The sequence below is a fragment of the Haemorhous mexicanus genome, chromosome 27 (assembly GCF_027477595.1).
Source record: "Haemorhous mexicanus isolate bHaeMex1 chromosome 27, bHaeMex1.pri, whole genome shotgun sequence".
NCBI classification, from domain to species: domain Eukaryota; kingdom Metazoa; phylum Chordata; class Aves; order Passeriformes; family Fringillidae; genus Haemorhous; species Haemorhous mexicanus.
In genome coordinates, this window is record NC_082367.1 from 1,362,806 (window position 1) to 1,377,432 (window position 14,627).

At 53.9% G+C, this 14,627-nt stretch overlaps 1 protein-coding gene across 7 annotated transcripts in view; it reads left to right on the plus strand.

Moving 5' to 3' along the window:
• Positions 1 to 14,627, plus strand: part of HIVEP3 (HIVEP zinc finger 3) — a 303,760-nt gene that overhangs the window by 166,112 nt on the left and 123,021 nt on the right. The gene's annotated exons all lie outside the window — the stretch shown is intronic.

Genomic DNA, 14,627 nt, shown 5'->3' on the forward strand with positions numbered 1-14,627 from the left:
CCGGTGGCACAAGGGCACCCGCCGCTGAGGTCACCGCACTGGGTAACCAGGAGCTGGGTGTCGGCGATTTTAATTTTTTTTCCCTCCTGGGCACGGCGTTGTTGGACAGCCCGAGGGGGTTGCGGCTCTTGAGCGGCCGCCAGCACCACCGGGGGCTGCGCTGGCACCGCCGCAAGCTCGGGCTCTTAATTGGCGGCCGGCCCTAATGAGGAGCCGGGCGCTGGGGCTGGGCTGAGCGCTGGGCTGAGCTGTCTGCCTGTCTGGGACGGATTTCCTCCTTATCACTCGCACAGGAAAGCGAGCGGGGAGCCGAGGGGTTGTTCTGGGGCCACACGTGATGCGACAGGAGCCGTGCCAGCGAAACCCCTGCGGAGCTCCTGCCAAGAAGGATGTTGGATGTCCCCAAGCCGGGGGCTGGACCCGCTGTCCCCGGGCTTGACCCGCGGGGAGTTTTATCCCTTTTAAGCGTTCCTTGATTAGCACCTGCTCATCAGCAGAAAATGAGGCGGCTTTAAAAATGCATTGAGGCTGAGTAAATGAGTGCTAACGAGTTAAGCTCCTTAATTCTCCTCGATGGAAATTAATAACGCCTTTGATGCGCCCAGAGGTGCGATCGGTGCCTCCCGGGCTGAGCTGCTCTATGCAAATGCGGGCATTGTTATTCCGGAAAAAGGCGTTGTGCGTGGTTTGCTGCTCCCCCCTGCTCGTTCCCGAGCTCCCCGGCCGCGCTGAGAGGGTCTGGCACTTCCAGCCAGCTCCAGGCTGGCTCGCGGGAGCGGCTGGGGCAGCTGACACGGTGATTTATGGTGTGAGCAATACAATCCAAGCCCTGCTCCGCTGCCCGGGGATCACCTGCAGCTCCCAGGCTTTGAGTTTCTCCGGCGCTGAAGGATTGTTCCTGTCAGGGCACGGAGCCAGGTTTCACCTTGGCTGTCTGGCCGTCCTGCTGGTCCCTCTGTCCCGACCCCCACCTCTCCCGGGTTATTTGGCGTCAGTGACCCTCCAGGAAGGTGTTTGTGCTTGTGGGGACTCGTGCTTTTCTCACAATCCCGGTGCCTGGGGGACTTTTCCAGTGGATTCTTGTGGGAAAATGTTCCCGGTGGCAGCAGAGCGCGTTTCCTCAGCCAGAGCAGGTGGGGCCGGTGGGATGCTGCGATTCTCACTCGGCTCTCGGGTGTCAAAAGGCTCCAAGAAGTCACATTGTCCTCCTCACCCCCTTCTGCCGTGCCCTTCTTAGCTGGAAATAGGAAATTTCTTTCATCCCTTCAGGGGAGGGTGCAGAGACCCTGGGGCGGGACGGGGGTGGGTTGAGCTGGGGTGTTCTGAGCTGATTCCCGGGAATTCTGCCCCCACGGTTTGCCCTGGGGCTGGTGAAGGTTTCTGCAGTCCTTGCTAAGGAAAGAAAACCCCAAATCTGTAGAGGGCCTGTGTGAACTGTGCATCAGAGAAAAAAAAGAACTTGCAGGAGTTACTGAGTGATTAATTAATGAGTGTGCTGGCAGCGAACTGCTGCAGCAGGGCTGGGGCTGTGTCCTCTGGGGCACAAGTGCGGTGCAGCCTCCCTGAAATGCTCCGAGGAGCCTGGGGAAGTTGGGGCAGCCCGGAGGAAGGGGATTCAACTCCCCGTGAGTGACCATTTTCATCCTCATCCACCACGGGCACTTCTCCCTTCCCCGTGCTGGCCCTCCTCCATTCCAGCAGCGTTGTGCAGCTCCTTCCCCGCACTTTGAGCTCGGGAGCAAGGCACCCTCAGAAGGTTTCCGTGCCCCCTGCCCTGCCCAGGGGCTGCCCAGGTGCGGGAGAGGGGGGCAGAGCAGAGCCAGCACCGCTCGGGTTCTGCTGGCCGGGCAGAGCCGCGCTCCCAGCCGGGATGGGCTGGGCTGGGGGGCAGCAAGTCCCAAATGTTTGGAGTTCTCTCTTGGAAAACACGGCTCAGGAGAATGGCTCAGTGTTCGGGGCAGCGTGATCGGATGTGGGGAACCACTCCGGGGAGCCGCGGGTGAGTCCCGGCAGCGGCGCTCCCGAAAATAACATTTCTCCTGAAGCGAACAACAGAAGCGCTGTTGAGAAACCTCCCCCGGGCTGCGGGGCCGGGGCAGCGCTGCCCTGGGAGCTTTCCCGGGAGGCCGGGGGAGCAGGGCACTGTGTCCTGGAGGGAAATCACCGCGGCCATCCTGGGCATTGGGTGGCAGCCCGGTCATGAGGGGCTCCTGGGAACTCCCCGCGCGTCACTGGCACGGCCCCAGGGCCGCGTCCAGCAGCAGCAAAGCTGATTTTCCTCCGCCTTCCTGCGGCCCCCCCGCTCGCCCGGGCTCCTGCTGCCTCCAGCTCTGCTGTCACAACTTCTGGCCGCACGTGTTGAGCACCGAAAGTGCCTCAGCAGCCTCTAGAGCGCCTCAAAGCCTTGGGTTTCTTGGCAAGGGGAGGGTCAAACATGGGAAGAAGGAAAATTACCCTCTGGGAAGGAGAGCGATTTATTTCAAATCTACATTCAGCACCATTCATTGTCCGTGCCTTTAGAAAGGCTGCTTGTTAGGGGGTTTTATGGCTCTGCTGGGATCTGCGGGGCTGCTTGGGATGCAGGGAAATGTTTATTCTGTTTTCCAGCCTGCCCGTTCCGTTTGCTGAGCTCTCCCTTCCCACCTCTGGCTCGTTAATCCGGGGCCGCTCCTCGCTGAGCTGAGACCACCTGCAAGAGGACCGAGGTTATTTGTGCTCCCGCTGTGCCCTGGCTGGAATTCCAGAAATTGGGCTTTCCCAGGGCACTCCGCTGCGATCCTGCTCCCTGCAGTCGGGGCAGGAATCCCAAATAATGGCGATTTTCATCCTGCCCGGCTCTAATTACGAGACTGCAGAAGGTGAAACTCCTAACGAGCATCAAAGGGCGCTTTGTGTGTCCGCGCCGGGGGGCTGGCGGGGTTCAGGCCCTCAGAAAACATTTGGGGAGAGTGGATGTGCCCATAAATCACCTTTGGTCTCCACGCTGCCTCGTTTTCTCTGCAAAGCCCCGAGCCAAGCCCAGCCTCTCCTCCCTGGAAGCCCAGGCTGTCAGAAGCCCCTGCAGCGCTGGTTTTTGTGCATTTCCCACTTGGTGGAGCTTTCCGAGGAGGTGAGCAGGGCCTGCAGGTGCAGCAGGTGAGGAATGAGCCCCGCAGAGCCGGGAGGGATGGGCACAGCCTTCCCCGGTGTTTACAGAGGAAACCTGAGCGGCCTCTTCCCGCAGAGGAACAGGAACCAACCCATTTGAGACCTCGGTGGTATTTTTGTAACCATTTTTTTAAAATTGTTGTTGTTTGTTTCCAGTTGGACGGAAAAATTGCAGTTTGGGGACGTTTTCCTTCCTTCTGGGAAGTGCTTGGCAACTCTGGAGCTGGGATAAGTGAGGGGAAAACATGAGATCAGGTTTTCCTACCTTCCCAAAATGGACTTGCTGTAACAAGGGCTGCTGGCTGCTCACTGCCTTGAAGGCAGGCACCATCCCAGGTGCTTTTTAGGAGTGTTTCGGGCCCAAAATCAGAGCAGAGCCACTCCAGCATTGGGGGAAACCTCATTAAACCCTTCCTTGTGCTAATGAGGTTTTCAGCTTCAGCAGCGTCTCAGTCTCCAGATCCTAAATTGTCTTTCAGCCCATCCATCATTCCTGCACTTGGAGGGTCACCTGCTTGTTGAAGTGGTATCAGCCTTTGGGGTTTCAGTTCCTGGGCTCTGGTTCTCCAGGAATCCTGCAGATTTCAGGCAGAGCTCTGTCAGAAAACAGCAGGATCCAGCTGAATTCAGACCTGGCATTTGGGGCTCTCCCAAATCTGGTGCACCCACACATTCAGGGCTGTGCTGAGCCCTCTCTGGGTGCTGCAGTTCAGAGGAGAAACCCCACGAGAATCCCATAAAACTGAGCCTGGCCCTTTTCCCAGCAAGCTTGGGCTGAAGGGATTTCAGTGATTCCCTGAATGCAGGGAATGAACCCCAGCTTTTCCAGGGCTGGACCCCAAATTTGCTTTGCCCAGACAAGGGTTCTTGTCTTGGTTTGGAAAGCCAGGTGCCTGCTGAGGAAGGCAGGAGCCTCCCCTGAAATGGAAAATGCAAACCCCCTCCCTCTGAATTATTGTAAATTTTAAATTAAGGGGCTCTCAGGCAAAAAAATAGGGGAGCAGGAAATAACAGTTCTTTACTAGGGAAGAAAATAAAAGGATAAAATGAACAATGCAGTGAACTAACCCAACCCTGCCAGAGCCAGAGCACAGCCTGACACCCTGTGGGTCAGGGGGCTGGCAGCAGTCCCACTGGAATTGTGGCTCAGCCCTCCTGCAGGGCCAGGGGTGGTTCTGCTGGAGCAGGGATCCTGGAGAAAGGTGCACTCTGCCTCTGAAGGTCCAGGGGCAGAGGCAGCTGCTGCTCCTCTGGGAATCCAGTGGAGAAGCTGTGCTGGTGTTCCAGAATCTCCAGATTCTATCCGGGTAGGAATGCTTGGCTCCTCCCCCTGGGCTCACATCTCCCAGTGGGATGCTGCAGTTCTTATCAGCCATGCAGGGACATTCCATGGCCTGTTATCAGCAGGTGTCCCCCTGGGGAGAGGAGTGGGTGTGGAAGAGATAAAGAAAAGTGCCCAATGGTCAGGAGACAGCTGCCATGCAGATGGTGACAGAATACAGTAGAACACATCCTGCCGTGCAGTCTGGGACAGCTCTGAAGGGTCTGAACCTTTGCTCCTGAAGGGCTCCCTCACCCAAAAGGCCCAGAGCCACATTAGCAGCAGCTCTGTGACTCCTTATTGTCATTTCCAGGGAAATCAGGAAGAGATTCCTGCCCCAGGACTTGCAGGACCGGCCTCCTTCACCCTCAGCTCTGGGATTTATTTACCTGGCAGCAAAAGCTGCATTTTGCTGAGGTACATCCAGAAAATGACAAATTTGGGGAATGAGTCTGGTGAGCCAGCTACGAGTTTCCTTGTTCTAAATTAACTTCTGCAAATAAAAGCAATTTGGTGCTTTAGGATGCATTTTGCAGGTTTTGGGATGCTCTTTGCTGGTTTAGGGCGGATTTGGCTCATTTAGGATGCATTTTGCTTGTTTAGGATGCATTTTGCTGGATTTGGAATGAATTTTGCTGGTTTAGGGTGGATTTTGCTGGTTTAAGATGTGTTTTGCAGGTTTTGGGGTGCATTTTGCTGGTTTAGGGTGGATTTTGCAGGTTTTGGAATGGGATCCACCTGCTGCAGATGATGGAGTGGTGGTCACTTAGGCTGTGAGGGATTTGCAGTGGAAATTGGGAAACTCAGAGGGGTTTTAGGACCTTCCAAGGGGTTCAGGAAGAGCCCCCTGAGCCCTGGATTCGTGCCTGGTTCCTCCTGCCTCAAGCAATGGGAGATTCCCAGGGAAAAGGGTGGGATAGGATTGGGATGCATTTTTAGGGATCCATCCCCTGCTGGATCCCAAGGGATGCACGGAGTGACCCCAGGACAGAGCTGAGGCTTTGGCACTGCCAGGGATGTGCCTCAGAGCTTTCCATGAGGCATTGCTGACTCTTCCAATGCTGCCCATGGGCTTCCTGTGTTCCCTTGATTCAAGGTTTTTGGGGTTTGTTCCCTTTCTGGGGACATTTACTGAATAAATTCATATGTTATATAAAAATATTTATACATTTACTGAATAAATTTATACATAATATATAAATATTTGTATATTTACTGACTAAGTTTATATATAAATATATAAATATTTGTATATTTACTGAATAAATTTATATATTATATAGAAATATTTGTAAATTTATTGAATAATTTTCTGTATATCATATAGAAATATTTGTATATTTACTGAATAAATTCATAAATCAAAGTGACAGTGTTATGAATTGAAGCTATAGGAAAAGATGGGGCCGAAAGGAGTAGAAATTCAAAATAAGAAATATTCCTGAAGTCCACGTGGATGGATTCCCATGGATGCTTTTGGAAAGCCCTGGAATGGTCCCATCACCTGTAAATCAGGAGCTGGGCTGGAAATTGGACTTGTCCCTTTTGTCCCAGGGCTGTAAATCTGATCGACACCCCAGGGACCCTTCAGCCACAGCGAGTTCAGCGAGTCTTTCATTCTTTGTGCAGCAGATCACTCAGATTTGGGGCCTCTTGGCCTCCCACTGGTGCGAGCGGGGAGGAGGGGCATGGAGGGGCAGCACAGAGATTTTTGGGGTGCTTTTGAGAACCCACTGAAAATCTGCTGGGTGTTTGCACGTGTGGAGAGGAAGATGAGGTCTGGGCTGGGTTTGAGAGGAAGATGCCTTTGCCCTGGAGGGGGAGAGTGTTTGTCTGGGGGACAAAACGGGGCAGGGCAAGGTCAGCCTGGAGCCAGGGGCAAAAATAGGGCTGGAGATGCCTCCAGCAAACGTGAGGCTGCTCTGAGCTGGAAGGAAAGGGGAGCTGGGTGTTCAGTTACCTCCCACCATCTTGCCCGTGGTGCTGAGGTATTTCCTTCATGACTTTTCTCAGGCTAAAATTAACAAAACCTGAAGAGAAACCACTCTTGCACCGCTCTGTTTACGTGAGAAAATTGGCTGGGGCACAACAGAGTGACCACTGTAGCCTGGAATAAGTGTGTGCTTCTTCTGGCACCGAGGATCTCTGCTGGAAATCGTCCTGCAAGGATTCAAAAGGGTTTGGGGCCAATCTCCTCCTGTGGAAAAGTGCATGCCTCAGTTCCCACTTCTGTAAAATGGGGTTAAAAATATTCTCCCTCCCTCCCAGGAGCGTTGCCACACTCCCCCCACAGCAGTTTGCAAAAGACCACAGAGGTTTTTCTTTTTTTTTTTCCAGCAGGGAGAAAAACACTAAATAAAAATAAATGGCTGCTATTTTAAATGGTATTCCCAGTCAATGGTGGTGGAAGTGCTTGGTGCACAGGGAGTGACAGCAAATAACTGGGACCTGTCACTGAACCCCAAACTGCTTCAGCTGGGAAGGGAACTTGAAGATCCCAATGGGCAGGGACAGATCCCACTGCCCCAGGGACACCTTCCTGTGTCCCAAACCTGGCCCTGGCCACTGCCAGGGATCCAGGGGCAGCCCCAGCTGCTCTGGCAATTCCAGCCCAGCCCCTCCCCACCCTGCCAGGGAACAATTCCCAATTCCCAAGATCCCATCCAGCCCTGCCCTCTGGCACTGGGAGCCATTCCCTGGCTCCTGTCCCTCCATCCTTGTCCCCAGTCCCTCTGCAGCTCTCCTGGAGCCCCTTCAGGCCCTGCAAGGGCTCTGAGCTCTCCCTGGAGCCTTCTGCTCTCCAGGGCAGCAGCCCCAGCTCTCCAACCTGGCTCAGCTTCATTAATTAAAGGTTCCCAGCTGTGTTCACCACTCGGGGCTGGGGCATCTCAGAGGGCCCAGCAGCCACCCCAAAAACGGCTGGAAGGGGTAAAAGAGACCCAAGGACCATTGAGGATTTTAGCTGAACCCAGGCTGGCTCCTCAGCCCTCACCTTTGCAGCACCCTCAGGGCCTGAGGAGCTCCCTGCCCTGCTCGGTGCCAGTCCAGAGGCAATCCCACCCAATTCCAAAATTTTGGCAATTTTTCATTTCCAAGGGCTCAGTGCCTGTGGAAAGCTGCTGTGGATGGAGCTGGGCTGGTTCAGGGGCAGCAGCAGGGCTGAAAGCAGAGCTGCCAAACTGGAGAGGCTCTCCTCACCCCGAGGCAGGGCTGGGATTGTGCTGCAGCAAAACCCCCCAGGTTTGATTGTTATTTATTTATTATGCATTATTATTTATGGCGTATTATTATTTATTGTGTGTTGGTTTATTTATTTTTAATTATTTATTTATTATTAATTATTTATTATATATTATTATTTATTGGATATTATTTTAATCTAATTATATATTATTATTTATTATCATTGTGCAGGTTTCAGGATGCATTTTGCAGGTTTTGGGATGCATTTTGGATTCATTTTGCAGCTTTGAGGGTTCATTTTGCTGATTTAGGATGCATTTTGCAGGTTTTAGGGTGCATTTTGCAGGTCATAGGTTGAATTTTGCAGGTTTTGGGATGAATTTTACTGGTTTAGTGTGCATTTTGCTGATTTCAGGCTACATTTTGCAGCTCTTAGGACACATTCACTGGTTTTGGATGCATTTTGCAGATTTTGGGATGGATTTTGAAGGTTTTAACCAGCATCAGGCTGGTTTGGGATGCATTTTACTGATTTAGAATGCATCAGGCAGGTTCAGGGTGCATTTTTCAGGGGTTTGGGATGCATTTTGCTGGTTTAGGGTGCATTTTGCAGGATTTGGGATGAATTTTGCTAGTTTTGGGATGAATTTTGCAGGTTTAATTTCCATTAGGCTGCTTTGAGATGCAACAGGCTGGTTTAGGATGCATTTTTCAGGTTTGGGGATGCATTTTTCAGGTTTGGGATGAATTTTGCTGGATTTGTGATGCATTTTGCAGGGTTTGGGATGAATTCTGCTGGTTTGGGGATGCATTTTGCAGGTTTGGGGATGAATTTTGCTGATTTAGGATGCATTTTGCTGGTTTAGGATGCATTTTTCAGGCGTTAGGGCTGTAAGGAAGTGCAGGGGAAGTGCCAGGTGAGTTGGTTGCTCTGCAGGCTCCCTGGGCTGGAGCTGCTTTGGGCTCCTGGGCTGAGTCCAGGCCCCGCTCTGCTGCCCGTGGGGCTGGAGTGTGGCCCCAGCTGGCAGAAAAGGCTTTGTGCTCCTGTTTGCATGGATCAGAGCTGGCAGGTGGCACCACCACGGGCTGTGCTGTCCCCAAGGGGAGCATCCCTGGGAGCCCTCAGTTGGATGTTTGGGGTAAACAGGTGTAGAGAGAGAAGTTTCTGAATTAAACCAGCAGGAATGGCCCAGTCCCGTTCCTTGGGGCTGGAGCTGAGGCTCTGCTGGGAGGATCTGGGTGTGGATGTGGCTCCAGGAGAGCTGGAGAGGGACTGGGGACAAGGGACAGGACACAGGGAATGTTCCTCTGCCAGGGAAGTTGGATTTTGGGATATTGGGCAGGAACTGGGCAGGAGCTGTTTTTGTGTCAAGCACAAAACCCCTCACCAAAAATCCTGCCTCTTCAGGGCTTTTTTAAAATTTTTGAGTCCATTTTTGTCAAATCAGAGCAAAGGGAGCAGTGGTTTGGCTTTAGTAATTCCTGATTCCAATCCAGGAGATAACTGTGGTCCTTTGTCACACAAATAATTGTGTTGGGCTCTTGCAAAGCTCAGGAGGGCTCTGGAAGGACACGGGGACAAGAAGATGGAGGAGGGTTCTGGGCAGCAAAAAGTTTAGGTTTTATTGAAAAAAAAAAAGTGCTGAGTTGGTTCTTTCCTTGAGAGTAAAGAGTTTGAGCTGGGGAGGGCTCTTGGTGCAGGAAATAACTGTGAGAGGTGTTTGCTGGAACCAGCCCAGAGCTCTGGGCAGTACATGGGGGAAGTCAGAGGCACAGCCTGGTGGGGATGGAATGGGAGCTCAGGAACACCCTGGGAATGCACCCACAGCTCCTCAGGGGTGGCACCTGCAGCTCTGCCAGCACAGAGCCCAAATCCCTGGATTCATTCGGGGGTGGCTCAGGGGAGCCCCCAGAGCTGGCACTTTCCCTTCCTGCTGCTGCCCCAGAGCTCAAATCACCTTTCCCAAGGCAGGACAGAGCACCTGAGGCTCAGGTGGATAAAACACCCTGAATATTTTAGATTTTAGATTTTAGATTTTCTATCCTGCTGCTTCGGGCCGTGGGCATGGCTCACTCCTCCACCCACCAGAGCAGAATTTCCTCCAGAAGTGCTGCTTTGGCTCGGTGTCCATCAAACGCTGCTCAGGGCTGGGTTTGTCCCCGTCCCCAGCGCTGGGGCAGCCTCTCCTCCCCCTGGCTGTGTGAGAGAGGCAGAGCAGGGGATGTTTTCCATTTCTCTCTGTTATTTCTGGCTCGGCTGCCCGCTCTGTAATCGCTGTGGAAACTGTTATGCTTGGGGGTTCAGCAAGGAAACGCTGCAAGCTCTTCTAGGAGAAATATCTGCAGCAAGTGGCTGCGATGGTGGTTTCGTAAGGGCTGGGTTTAATTGGGAACAGCGTTTCCAGGAGGGTTTTGCTGGCTCTGTTTCCCATGGAGGCGAGGAACAGCTGAAGGGAAACGGCGGAGAAGGGAAACGGCACGCTGGGAAAGGGGGGCTGGTGTCGGGACTCTGCTTCAGGGGGGAAAAAGAGAAAATAAATAAAATAAATCAGTTTTTGTTTTGAAGAGGGGGGAAAAAAGTTGGGAGGGACGGGGGGGGTTGTTGGAGGAATGGGAGAAGTTGGAGATGGATGCGATTTGTGGTGGGGGTGGATCTGTTAATGGGTGTCCCTTGATGGCACCACAGCTGAGCCATGGCCACAGTGGCTCTGGAGGAGTGGCCTGAGGTGGCCGAGGCTGGATTTGGGGTGCTCTGGTTGTGAACCCCAAGGGCTCAGTGCCTGTGGGTGGAGCTGGGCTGGTTCAGGAGCAGCAGCAGCAGCAGGGCTGAAAGCAGCGCTGCCAAACTGGAGAGGTTCTCCTCACCCCAGGGCAGGGCTGGGATTGTGCTGGAGCAAAGCCCTGCAGGGTCAGGTTTAGGATGCATTATGCAGCTTTTGGGATGCATTTTGCTAATTTAGGATGAATTTTGCAGGTTTTGGGATGAATTTTGCTGATTTTGGATTCATTTCACAGCTTTTAGGATACATTTCACTGGTTTTGGGATGCATTTTGCAGATTTTGGGATGCATTTTGCTGATTTTGGGATGCATTGTGCTGGTTTTTTGGTTGTATTTTGCTGATTTAGGATGCATTTTGCTGGTTTGGGATGCATTTTGCTGATTTAGGATGCATTTTGCTGGCATTAGGGCTGTAAGGAAGTGCAGGGGAAGTGCCAGGTGAGTTGGTTGCTCTGCAGGCTCCCTGGGCTGGAGCTGCTTTGGGCTCCTGAGCTGAATTCAGGCCCCGCTCTGCTGCCCGTGGGGCTGGAGTGTGGCCCCAGCTGGCAGAAAAGGCTTTGTGCTCCTGTTTGCATGGATCAGAGCTGGCAGGTGGCACCACCACGGGTTGTGCTGTCCCCAAGGGGAGCATCCCTGTGCCCACAGGGGCTGGCTGTGGGGCAGAGCCCCTGGAGCTGCTCTCGGGGTGCACCTGGCTCTGCCCGGCCACGGCAGGTATTCCTCACAGAAACTGTGGAACTTCTGCACAGGCGGGGTCAAAAACCGCTCAGAAATTGGGGAAGGTTCCCCAGAGAGCCCCAAACCCATCTGCAGGCACTGCACAAAGCAGAGAGGTCCCACCTGAGCACGTGAGCTTGTACTCCTTATTAACCCTCGCCAAGCTGCAGCCTGGGCTGCTCCATTTCACCAGGAATGGAAAATAACCCCAGATTTCTGCTCTGGTTGTGCTTCCTCCACTGGGGGGGGGGTCATTCCTGATCTGTGGCAGATCTGAGGCTGGGCAGGGCCACTGCTGCTGCTGGGAGCTGTGGAGCACTGGCTCCCGTTGGTTCTGCTCACTCAGGGGGTGTGGAGCACTGGATCCCATCGGTTCTGCTCACTGAGGGGATGTGGAGCACTGGATCCCATCGGTTCTGCTCACTCAGGGGGTGTGGAGCACTGGATCCCATTGGTTCTGCTCACTCAGGGGGTGTGGAGCACTGGATCCCATTGGTTCTGCTCACTCAGGGGGTGTGGAGCACTGGATCCCATTGGTTCTGCTCACTCAGGGGGTGTGGAGCACTGGATCCCATTGGTTCTGCTCACTCAGGGGGTGTGGATCACTGGATCCCATCAGTTCTGCTTACTGAGCGGTTGGGGATCACTGAATCCCATCCTGCTCCCAGGGAGCTGTGGATCAGTGGATCCCATCAGTTCTGCTCATGGAGGGGTTGGGAGCTGTGGGTCACTGGATTCCATTGGTTTCCCAGCTCCCAGAGGAACTGTGGATCACTGGACCGCATTGGTTCTCCTGCTCACAGGAGCTGTGGATCACTGGATCCCATTGGTTTCCCAGCTCCCAGATGAGCTGTGGATCATTGGATCCCATTGGTTCTCCTGCTCACAGGGAGCTGTGGATCATTGGATCCCATCAGTTCCCAGATGAGCTCTGGATCACTGGATCCCATCCTGCTCCCAGAGGATCTGTGGATCACTGGATCCCATGGGTTTCCCAGATGAGCTGTGGATCACTGGGTCCAATCAGCTCCCAGTGGTCCAATCGGACCCCATTGGTTCTCCTGCTGACTGAGGGATTGTGGATCACTGGATCCCATCAGTTCCCAGCTCCCAGATGAGCTGGCAGGCTGCTCCGGAGCTCTGCAATGTGAGAGAATTTAATTCCCGTTCATTGTTCACAGATTGAGGATCAGACCCAGGATCCCTGTGGTCCCAGCTCCGGGGCTCACCCTGGCAGGCACAGGGAGGGACAGGGGCACCCCAGGAGGGTTTGGAGCCATTCCTGGGGTGGATTATTTGTGGCACTTTAGAGGGCTCTTTGTCACCGAGAGGCTGAGCAGGAAGGAGGAAAGGCAGCTTTGTCTGCAGGTTTTGGTGGTTTGCACTCCAATAATTGCCTTCATAATTTAATTTTAATAATTACCTTTAATAATTACCCTCATAAGTGACTCCGAGTTGCCTCGCACTTTATTTTGGGCTCTCTGGGGGCTCTCTGTTTCTTTAACACTGCTCAGGCTGTGCCAGCCCTCTGGGGTGGTTTGTGGCCATGGAGGGATGTGACACCCAGGTCACTGCTGGCCATTAAGGGATGTGGCACCCAGGGCATTGATGGCCACTGAGGGATGTGACACCCAGGTCACTGATGGCCGTTAAGGGATGTGGCACCCAGGGCATTGATGGCTAATGAGGGATGTGGCACCCAGGGCATTGATGGCTAATGAGGGATGTGGCACCCAGGGCATTGATGGCCATTGGGGGATGTGGCACCCAGGGCATTGATGGCCATTAAGGGATGTGGCACCCAGGGCATTGATGGCTAATGAGGGATGTGGCACCCAGGGCATTGATGGCTAATGAGGGATGTGGCACCCAGGGCATTGATGGCCATTGGGAGATGTGGCACCCAGGGCATTGATGGCCGTTAAGGGATGTGGCACCCAGGGCATTGATGGCCATTGGGGGATGTGGCACCCAGGGCATTGATGGCCATTGGGGGATGTGGCACCCAGGGCATTGATGGCCATTGGGGGATGTGGCACCCAGGGCATTGATGGCTAATGAGGGATGTGGCACCCAGGGCATTGTACCATTGAGGTACCCAGTTAACCGATGTCCCTTGAGGGATGTGGCACCAGGGCACTGATGGCTAATGAGGGATGCAGCACCCAGGGCAGGATTCCCCCTGGCCCCTGGAGCAGAGCCTGCCCCGCTGGCCCAGAGAGCCAGGGCCACATTCCCAGTCTGATGAGCTCAGCACTGAATTATTTATCCAGCTTTTCATTCTGCATCCATCCCTCCATCCCTCCATCCCTCCATCCCTCCATCTCTCCATCCCTCCATCCCTCCACCCCTCCACCCCTCCATCCATCCCTTCCTCCATCCATCCATCCATCCATCCATCCATCCATCCATCCATCCATCCATCGTCCCTCCATCGTCCCTCCATCCATCCATCCATCCATCCATCCATCTATCCATCCATCCATCCATCATCCATCCATCCATCCCCCATCCATCCATCCATCCCTCCATCCATCCCTCATCCATCCATCCATCCATCCCTCCATCCGTCCCTCCATCCATCCATCCCTCATCCATCTGTCCCTCCATCCCTCCCTCCATCCCTCCCTCCATCCATCCCTCCATCCATCCATCCATCCATCCATCCATCCATCCATCCATCCATCCCTCATCCATCCCTCATCCATCCCTCATCCATCCCTCATCCATCCCTCCCTCCCTCCCTCCCTCCCTCCCTCCCTCCCTCCCTCCCTCCCTCCATCCCTCCATCCCCCCATCCCCCATCCCCCATCCATCCATCCATCCATCCATCCATCCATCCATCCATCCATCCATCCATCCATCCATCCATCCATCCATCCATCCCTGTCTCTGCCTGCCCCACTCAGGGGTGAAGCCTCCTGGGACTCCTCGGTTGGGGTTTTGGAGCTCTGCTGGGGCTGTGCCAGCCTTAACCCCTGAGGCTCCAGACACCTCCTCTGCCCCTGGCTCCTCCTGCTTTCCTCAGCCTTCAGCCCAAAGTGCTGCTCTGCCCCGAGCTCTGAGCAGGACAGAGGATGCTGTGAATCCCTCCAGGCCCTCTTTTTCCTCCAGCTGTGGCCAGGGATGTGTTGGATTCTTCTCCTCAGCATCTCAGCTCGTTTGTAGCCCAGCAGGAAAATTCTGCTTTCCTTGGGCCTTCTGCTCCAGGGCTTCCTGCAGGGAGCTTCCCTAAAAGCAGAACCTGAGGATGTTTGCTCTTGTTTTTCAGCTTTTCTTCCTATTTTTTTTAAGGGTGGGCTGGCAGCAGGGCACTGACATTTAGGGTAATCTGGTGTGATCCAGCATTAGTTTCCGTGGATGTGGCTGTTTCCTCTTCCCTGCCTGGGTGGTTTGGCTCATGGGTTCAGGATTGCTGTGACCCAGAAGGAGGCACCTCAGAGATATTTGTTGGATTTTCTTCTTCTCTTGCAGCCAGG